The 9525-nt window shown below is 38.4% G+C and overlaps 1 long non-coding RNA gene across 1 annotated transcript; it reads left to right on the forward strand.

Annotated features, from left to right (window-relative positions):
• Positions 1–442: 442 nt before the first annotated feature.
• LOC118600278 lies at positions 443–3380 on the forward strand. Its single transcript, XR_004949902.1, has 2 exons — positions 443–1351; positions 1672–3380. It is a non-coding gene; the product is annotated as an uncharacterized LOC118600278 (long non-coding RNA).
• Positions 3381–9525: the final 6145 nt, after the last annotated feature.

Consider the following 9525-nt stretch of genomic DNA (forward strand, 5'->3'; position numbering starts at 1 on the left):
TGGGGTGCGGGGAGCCATTGGGCACCGACTTAACCACCTTTTATTCTAAAATAGACAAACCAATGTAAGTTAGTGGGCACTAATTTTCAGAGTACATACACACACATCTATCTATCTATCTATCTATCTATCTATCTATCTATCTATCTGTATATTTACTGTATATATATATATATATATATATATATATATATATATATATATATATATAAATATTATATGTACACATATATATGTATGTATGTATATGCATATGCGTGTATATATAATATATAATATATATATATATAGCCCTGCGATAGACTGGCGGCCTGTCCAGGGTGAACCCCGCCTTCGCCCATCAGCAACCGGGTTAGGCTCCGGCATCCTCGCGACCCCGAAAGGGACAAAGCGGTCAGGAAAATGAATGAATATATATATATATATATATATGTATTCTTATTTTACATTTTTAAATATTACTTTTACAGCTCTGCTTGTGCTTCTTGGCCTACTTTTGAAGAGTTACTACAACAACAAATATTTGAAGACATTCTACATTGTAAAACAATAGCTTCAATTTAGAAAAAGCAGCACCTGTGCATGGCAATTGGCCCCAGTTTTTATTTTTTTTGCAATTCACATAATTTCTTTCATATCATATGTTCTTTTACAACTGATGTGTGAATAATATGCATATGTAAAAGCTTTTTTTAATTGCAAAGGTTCATTTAAAACCTGCCAATATCACGTTTCATCATTTATAACATGTAAATTTATATATATATATGGAATGGTTCTCGATTTTATTTAAACATTTATTTATTTAAGGATCCCCCTAAGTCTTAACCAAAGATGAGACTACTCTACTTGGGGTCCACATTGAAAGAATACATGCGTCTTTACATAAAATCTAAAAATACATTACATCATTAAAACCTACATCAAAATACAAATATCAAAATCAACACATAGGAAATGTATGATTTTCAAATAAAACGTCGTAGACTTTTTTTTTTTTGTCTTTCCTTAGAGACAATAGATGATTCACCCGCTATGTGAGTATTCTTGTGTTTATAGTCACTTCTGGGTCACAGTGTGCACGAAAAACAGAACTACATCTCTGGACCTCAGGGTTTTAAAATGGAAGAAATATGCAGAACTAAATTTCTGTCAGAGCAGATTCAAGCAAATCTTTTGACAGCTGATCAAGCTTGTCTTTGAAAATCAACATTTTGTTGAGTTAAAGTTTAAGAAGTGTCCAGTAAAAAAAGCAGGAGCACATTGGAGGCTAACCAGCAACTCTGGTGTGTGATGTTATGAGTTTACACAAGTTTACTTTCATTCTAGGATTTATGTACTGAGCTCCATGGTGGTGTAGTGGTCAACACTCTTTCCTGACAGCCAGAAGACCTCACAGCACTCCTCTTACATGTGTGACTGTTCAAAAACATGGCTCGTAAGGTCACTGCTGATTAAAGTCTCTAGTTGCGATTGCATGCTTTACAACAGACTGGCGATCTGTCCGGGATGATCTGTCGTGACTCCTAAAAGGACAAAGCAGGCTCAGAAATTAGATTGATGGATTCACATGATATAAATATTACATGTTAAAAAAATGACTAAAGTGATTCAGAAAATGTAAACTTGTGTCTCTGAATAAAACAATATGAAGTTGAAGGACATCAAAAGTCTATTAGCATTGGATTTCGCATTTCTTTTAACTTAAAAAACAAAGTTGTTCTGAAAAAAATGTTCTTATTGTTTCAGCAAACTACAAGGGGCTACAAGGTGGATGGATGGATGAAAGATATGCTGCTAACCCCTTAATCCTGGAGATGTTGCAGGACTCAGTAAAGAACTGGCACCCCCAAAATACTGTAACTACTATTTTCGCAATTAAAGTAATTTCAATTGATTAATGGAAATTTGTTGAAATACGCTAATTGCATAAACACTTAACAAATGTGAAATGTTGCATATCACCATAAAGCTGCTTTTCTCCGCGTCAGAATCTGTTGGATTTGGCTAATCGCACTTTACAGCATTTAAGTGTTGCATTTAAGTTGCTTTTCTCTGCAGCAAAATCTATTGAAATACGCTAACTACGAAGAAACTTTTCAACTCTAACGTGTTCCACATCAACGTATGGCTACTTTCTCCGCTTCAGAATCTTTTGGACCACATTTATTGTGTTAATTACACCAGGGCTAAAACTTTTTTATAATAGGTTTATTAAAAAAATTTACTAAAAAAAAAAAAAAATCATGTTTAGCTCCTCCCATCTGTTTCATATCAGCAAACTTGTATTAATTGTATTAACTACATCAGAGGTGAAGCTTTAGTGCAAAAAGGGTTGAAAATCTGACTCCTCTCATTTGGATAATGGGATAAGGGGCAGGACAGCATCAACAGGTCAGTGCTGTCTGCAGCTTCTCTGCCTCTGATTTTGTGTTTGACTCAAAGCCAGGCTGACAAAAGTACAAAAAATCTGTCAACCCTTTAGGGAGACAGGATTCAGCTTTTCTCAGTGTTTTAGTTCACAGACGTCTCAGAAACAGAGATTATTTTTCATTATATGTCACTCTTTAACTTTTTTTCCCCCCAGAAATGTTAATATCAAAAGATGAATCTCTTTGAAAATAAATAAAAAAGTCTAGTTTTGCACATCTGGAAAAAGGTGAAATCAGGGAACAGTGGCACATGTCAGTCACAACAAAAAAGGCGAATGACTCCGTGAGCTCCCTCTAATACAACCGAAGATCTTCAAAGAGTCAGGTGAGACCTTCCAACATCAAAGAGCCTCATTTGACACGGCAGACCCACAGTATTCCAGGCTGTCAGCGGCAACATATGTAAGAATCCTCATCTGCTTGTACTGAATCACACACAATCTGCTATAGGTGATATAAGATCTAAGTGAAGCACTTACCTCCCTTCACGGCTGTTATGTAATGCGCAGACAGAATGTTGCTTAAAATAGCTGCAGCTCTGCATATGGAAGCACGAGTAGACACCGATCTACAGCTTGTAAAGTGTCTACAGTGGAGACCACCAGCAGGGAAATGTAGGTTCATGTAAGGATGGTTTTTAGATCCTCAAATAAAAGGTTTGAACTAGTTTACATGCAGGGAAGTCTGCAACATTTATGATGGTAGGTAACCCAACAGTAAATAAATAAAGTAAAACATCGAAAATGTTTGACAAATTGCGTAAATAATGCTACTGTACATACTTGTCACGTTAGAAGCGTTAGCTGAGTTAGAGCTTTTACAATATGTGGAACTCCCAACCTAGTTTTCAACACTTAAAAAACAGTAAGATACCGCGAAAACACTCGTTGCTGTGACTCTGCGAACTTCCTACTTTCTTAGTTACATGTAAAAAAAAAAAAAAAAAAACAGACTGACAATGCTACCTGCGTTAGCATATTTATAATTGCACTCAATCTTGTCTGCAAAACAAAAAAAAAAAAAACAGACTGACCCCACTAAAACAAATGGTAAATCAGGTTCACACCAGACGCAGAAGTGCTGAAAAGCAGCGAAACGGAGGCCGTTTCAATGTTAACCTATGGTGTAGTTCACACCAGACGCGAAGCAAAGCAGCTGGGTGGCGCCGTTCAGTGATTGTTTTGGCGTCTGGTCTATTTTTTGCTTGTGTAGGAAATGATCCGCGTTTACGGAAGTTACGCCAAGACACACGAGAAAATATGGTGTAATTTAAAAATATAACCAATTTTTCACAATAAAATACTGCAAAGGATTTTTTTGTATCAGATTGTAGAGGTGAAAATGAACACACACATAAACAGAGACTGGGACACACAAACACACAGATCAATGTAGTGCGCCGACTACCGAGCGGGGGTGTGGTTTCAGGTGTCTGATCATGGCAAAACTTACTGTTACAAAGTAACAGTATAACAAAAAATCTACTTTCACCCCTGGATACAGTTCGCACTCCGGTTGCACACCGTTTCACACCGTTTCACAGCTCTTCTACATTCGAGTGAACGAGGCATTACTGTGACTACGTTAACTTCCAACCTTGATGGAAATGTAAAAAAAAACAGTCCGACACCACTACATTAGCCGGGATTACATATTTACAATAACAACCCAACCTTGGTTGGGTTAACTCCCCAGATTTTTTATGACCCATAAGGAACGTAGTCTGACACCACTACATGTAGCCAGGTTAGCATGTTAACAATAACCCCCAAACTTGTAACTTATTCGAAAAGATTAATGACACTTTCACAGAGCACTGTTTGCCTTTCTAAACGGATTCAACATCACAAACAGAAACAATTCATATATAAGATGATCCAGATCATAACGCACTCTGTCACTTTTTGGAAAAAAACGAAGACTTAAGTGTGCCTTATAGTGCGGAAAATATGGTACTTGATTTAGGCTCAATGCTTACATTTTTTCAAGTAAGTAAACAAAGTTTTTTTTTTCGTATATTGAGGTGTAGTGGTTTGCACTCTTGCCTCACAGCGAGGAGGGTTTGAATCCTGCCTGGGTCCTTTCTATGTGGAGTTAGCATGTTCCCCCATTGCATACGTGGGTTTTGTCTGGAAACTATAGTTTCCTTGCACAGTCTAAAAACATTTTTAGGTTAATTGATTACTTTAGTTTGTTCCTAGGAGTGAATACGTGTGTGGCTGTGTGGACCTACAACATACCTGCAACATCTAGAGTGTCCCCTACTTTAACCTAACATAAACTAGGATAGGCTCCAGCAACCACACAACCCCAAAAAAGGATTTAGGAGGTTAGGAAAATGGATGGTTTGGTGTTGCCTACTAGAAAGGATTTTTTTTTTTTTGACTGATTTCGAGTGAAAGTGTGTTAAAGCTCCACTGGTGTGAGAGATGGGGGGTGGGGGGTGTTACTCCAGTCCAGCTCAGGAGGAGAGACGCCGAATTCAGATGAATTAAAAAAAAAAAAACAGTTACTTTAGTGCATTTGCAATTCAATCGCCACGTCTGCGGGATTAATGCAGAGAAATACCATTTGCATTCCTGCTTTGAGCCGAGCTCGCCGATGCGCACGAGGAATCGGAGCTGCGGCTAATTTATGGTCTGCAGCATTATCATTCATGATCACATGCACAGAGGCCAGCCCGTGTTCCAACATACGTGTTTGTGTACAGCGGATCGCAGGGAAATATCGGCGGGCGGAATCAGCAGGGGCGCGTGGTTTAGTGATGCTCCCTCCTGCTGAGCTACACCTTCCTCCGAGGCCTGTGATGTTTTCATGATGCAGCGTTTGCTTGTCAGCTGGCAGAGTTGCAGAATGGCGTCTGCTCTTTAAAAGCTCCAGGATGCGTCCCGACCGGAATTTTTTATCCCAGACTCGGAATAATGAGTTCCTCATCCTCCCACTGTGATCAGTGTTCACTCAGAACCATCTTCTACTTCTGCTTGGTTTCCTCAAACTGTCATTGCAACCAGTTTCAAGTTCCAGGACTTCCTCTGAACCGCATGAAAGGAAGTGATTTTTTCCCCCTTTCTAAATAAAAGTCTGCAAAAAAAAAAAAAAAACGGCAATTCTTCCAGATCAAAGACACAGAGGTGCATCTTGCACCCACTTTCATTCCTGGAATTCAATTAAGTGCCACCAGTGTCACACACAAATGCAATGTCACAGTGTGAAATGGATTTCATTAAATGGAAAACAAGGAAATCTGTGTTTGCAGAGGGAGTAATATTTGTGCCTCGGGCGATACCACACAAATGACCGAGCGCCACACAGCTCCAGCGCCATAGTAACAGAGATTAAATTAGCAATGCAGTGAAACGAAGGTATGGTGTCTGGTATGCAGGCCACAATATCCTGTTAACTCCCGCCTTCGACCTCTTATGCATCCAAGTAAACAGAGAACCATCTCCACAGATCCTTATCTCGTTAATAATCATCTAAAAGTTTCACTTTTCCACTAAATACATATAGTTTAATAAATAAATAAATATAGTTTTTCATGACTAAAGTTTAAGACACCTCCCCTCTTTACAGTGCCACCAGATGTAAACACTTTTGCATGGAGGGAACAGCTGTTGAATGTCAACCAAGAAGACGCGACGGTGACGACATGGCGAGGAGGAGGGGGCGGTTTCCTGAAAATTAGGGGCTCATCTGTGCAGCAGACAACTGGAATCCGGTCTATCTGCTGATGTCAGATGGTTATTGACCAACAGGACTGCTGATACGGAAATTTGAAACAGATGCTGTGGCGGAATGAGAATAAGATAAGAGTCAAAAACTGGATGATAAAGATGAAGGTAACCCTCTAACCTTTACCCCATATTAAATAAACTTAAGGCATTACATGGTTTGGGGGTTAAAAAAATAACATTAAAACATTTTTTGAAACTTTATTAGGAATACTCAGTATACAAGGAAAATTACTTTTTTTTGCTCTTTTATGTTAAGTTTTATTTATTTTTTATTTAATTCAATCATATTTAGTAGCATTGCTTTATTTCTGCACTCTGTTATTTAGTTTTCTCCCAGCATCTTTGTTTTCATTCCCTTGTTCAGAGGTTTAGTTTTATTTTCTATTTCCCATCTTTTAGTTTAGTTTTTGGTTTGTCATGTTCAAGTTTTTGCAACACCTTTCCTTTCATCTGAGAGAGTATAGAATGCACTTTTCATCCAAAAATTTTAATAAAAAAAATGAAACATTTGGACATAAATCCCACCCCATCAGACCATGCCACCTGTGATATCAATTTGATGTGAATTTGATATCAATTTATATCAAAATCATCAAATCGACATCAAATAGATATCAATTTACTGTGCAGGAGGATCTGGTTTATTGGGGGCGGAACTTCCAATTTTATTTTGATTGGTCGAAATAAGGGGGTGGGGCACCTGTCAACATTTATGAGGGAAAGTACATCCCTATACTTTCTCGTGTGCAAAATTATTTGAAATATTTTAATGTGAAGTTCCACCGAAACCACTGGCTGATGGCGAAAGGAAGTAATTTCCCATTTACTTCCAAGAGTAAAAAGTTTATTGCAAGAAGTACTATATGTGTGTGTTTTCTTTCTTTTTATGGACACAACTGGTGTAAAAATGTTTTCTTTGTTTGTTTGTTTTATTTTTGATGTAAACTTTAGGTCTGCACTGTAAATCGAAAATGTATTTCATAAAGCTTGTGCAATACACATATCACAAAAGACGGTCTATATCGTGATAAATGGTAACCTTAAATGTTTACACTCATGCGTTGACCAAAAAACAATTGTGTTTTTCAAAAAAGCCAAAGTGCACACTTGCTACATAGTTCTTAATTGATTTTTTGTCCAGTCCTACAAGAAAGGTAGATAATTGTTCTTTAGTGACATACAAGCTCCTATTGAGATAACTTGCTGTATAATTTATGTTGACTTACATTTACATAAAACTCTTGAAGTGAAGTTGAAATGATGTAATAGTTGTTTTCTTGTTCTGCCATTTGTTCATGTATCGCAAGTCATATCGTTATCGCGATAATGATCACTAATATCGCATATCTATGTTTTCCTCAAATTGTGCAGCATTATTTACTGATCTCCTTTTCCCTCTTTGCACTAGTTTTTATTTATCTTTTTCATATAGAATATTGTCTTCTGTTGGTCTTTGATACATATGCGGTTCCAATTCAGCATCAAAGTGAAAATAGTTATTACAGCAAATCAAAAGACAACCGTTTCTGCTGTGTCTCAGGGTACAAAAGCACTCAGGGATATCACATTAAAGTTTGTTCTTTCCATGTGCACAATCCCGAGGTTACAGTCCCTAATCTGCATGCAGGATTTCTGCAGACAAAAGCCTTTGAGCGAGCTGCAGAACAAAGTGTTGTCCAAACAAACCCGGACGCGAAGTCCGCTCCTCATTCTCCATAATTAGATTCATGATCTGCATTTCATGACAGCTGCCGATGGGATTGTGCTCACAGCATTGTGTTTGCCAGCACCCATGCAAATCAGGAAGAGGAAACGTCTCTTCCCTCTTTGATAGAGCTGGATATCACATTCCAGACGGGAACGCCGTGATCTGCACTTCTCAGTGAAAACAACACATCAGCCTCTGGAACTCCAGCAGAACCCTTCCAGGTACCAGTGAGTTACCGAAGCCTGTCCCACCAAGCAGCTGCTAATTAAGCTCTTTATTTCTGCTTTACAAGCAATGAACACCCTAAAGGACATTTATAGTTTCTCTAATACCTCGGCTTTTCAGGATTTAAATCTCAACTTTATTTGTGTGTAGGTTGTTGGTATTGTATTTAAAGACCCACTTCATTGAAAATTGTGTTTTTGGTGTCATGATGGGGGACATATAAAGAAAATAAGCTTAAAATTGTCTTTCTGAGATTTTTTTTTACTGAATCAGGAGCAGACGAAAACAGACTATGTCCTAGATGTTTCCTCAAGTTCTATAATTTTGGCTAAAACTGTATAATCACGAAAAGACCAATGTGAAGACTTAAATTGGATCAAAAGATGATCTGATGATTTCAGTAAATAGACAAAATTTGTAAATAAATCGCAAAGACTCTTAATCCAATTTTTATAAACTTAGCAAGCAGAATTAAATACAAACTGTATACCCCCTGGACTCAGTTCTCTGATTCTGACTGGAATTTGCTCCACATATCTCAACAATGCTCTGAAAATCGCATTTGTTTGGGACAAAGTGTAGTTTGAAATTCTGCAGCAACCCAGCCAGCAAGGTCACCTGCATTTGCCCACATTGGCTTAATGGGCACTCAGTTTAGTGAGCCAGCCGCTTGGTGAACAGCGTAGTCAGCTCTGCTGCCAGGGACCCGCAACCTGAGCAGTGACCCCGCTGGCTCTGCTGAACCCTGCTGGCGGCGCTTGCTAAATCTACCAGACTTTAGGCAGCGGAGCTCGCTAGCTTGCTAAGCTTCCACCGAGCGGCTAGCTAGTGTAGCGAGGCAGTCCAATGAGTGCTCACGTGGGGCCACCGCGGAAACCATGCACAAACTTATCCTGGGCCTGCATTTCTCCCCAATTTTAAACAATATTGGGCCACTTGGCCTTGCTCACTCACTGGGAATGTGTCCATCACCAACCAATCAAAAACTAAACGCTTAAAAGTGTAAAAAATTTATCAAAAGAAAAAAAAACAGAGTACTTTATAAAAGTCATTTGTTATAATCTGTTTTTTGACATTGGAGTCAATTGGAAATAGTTCCCTTCTGACACCAGCCTTCAGGGATATTTTGGGAAACTGCAACAAATGCTTGCAGCATGCCCATAGATAAATGTGCACAAATGTTTTCACTCTACAGACTCACTGAGCGCTCTATGATCCTGATATTTCGTTCAAGACACCAGTGTGCTCCGTCCATTTTCCCCCCACAGACAGTCTCAGCCTCATCCCCACCTGTAAAAGCATCATAATGCTGTTAGTTTATCCATTTACCTTTAGAAATATTAACTTCTTGATCTTTTTTTACAGACATTTTCAGTATTTATTAGGTTGCAGACACGTCTGCTGCTGCTGAATGTGAAGCAGGCTT

The sequence above is a fragment of the Oryzias melastigma genome, linkage group LG20 (assembly GCF_002922805.2).
Source record: "Oryzias melastigma strain HK-1 linkage group LG20, ASM292280v2, whole genome shotgun sequence".
NCBI lineage: Eukaryota > Metazoa > Chordata > Actinopteri > Beloniformes > Adrianichthyidae > Oryzias > Oryzias melastigma.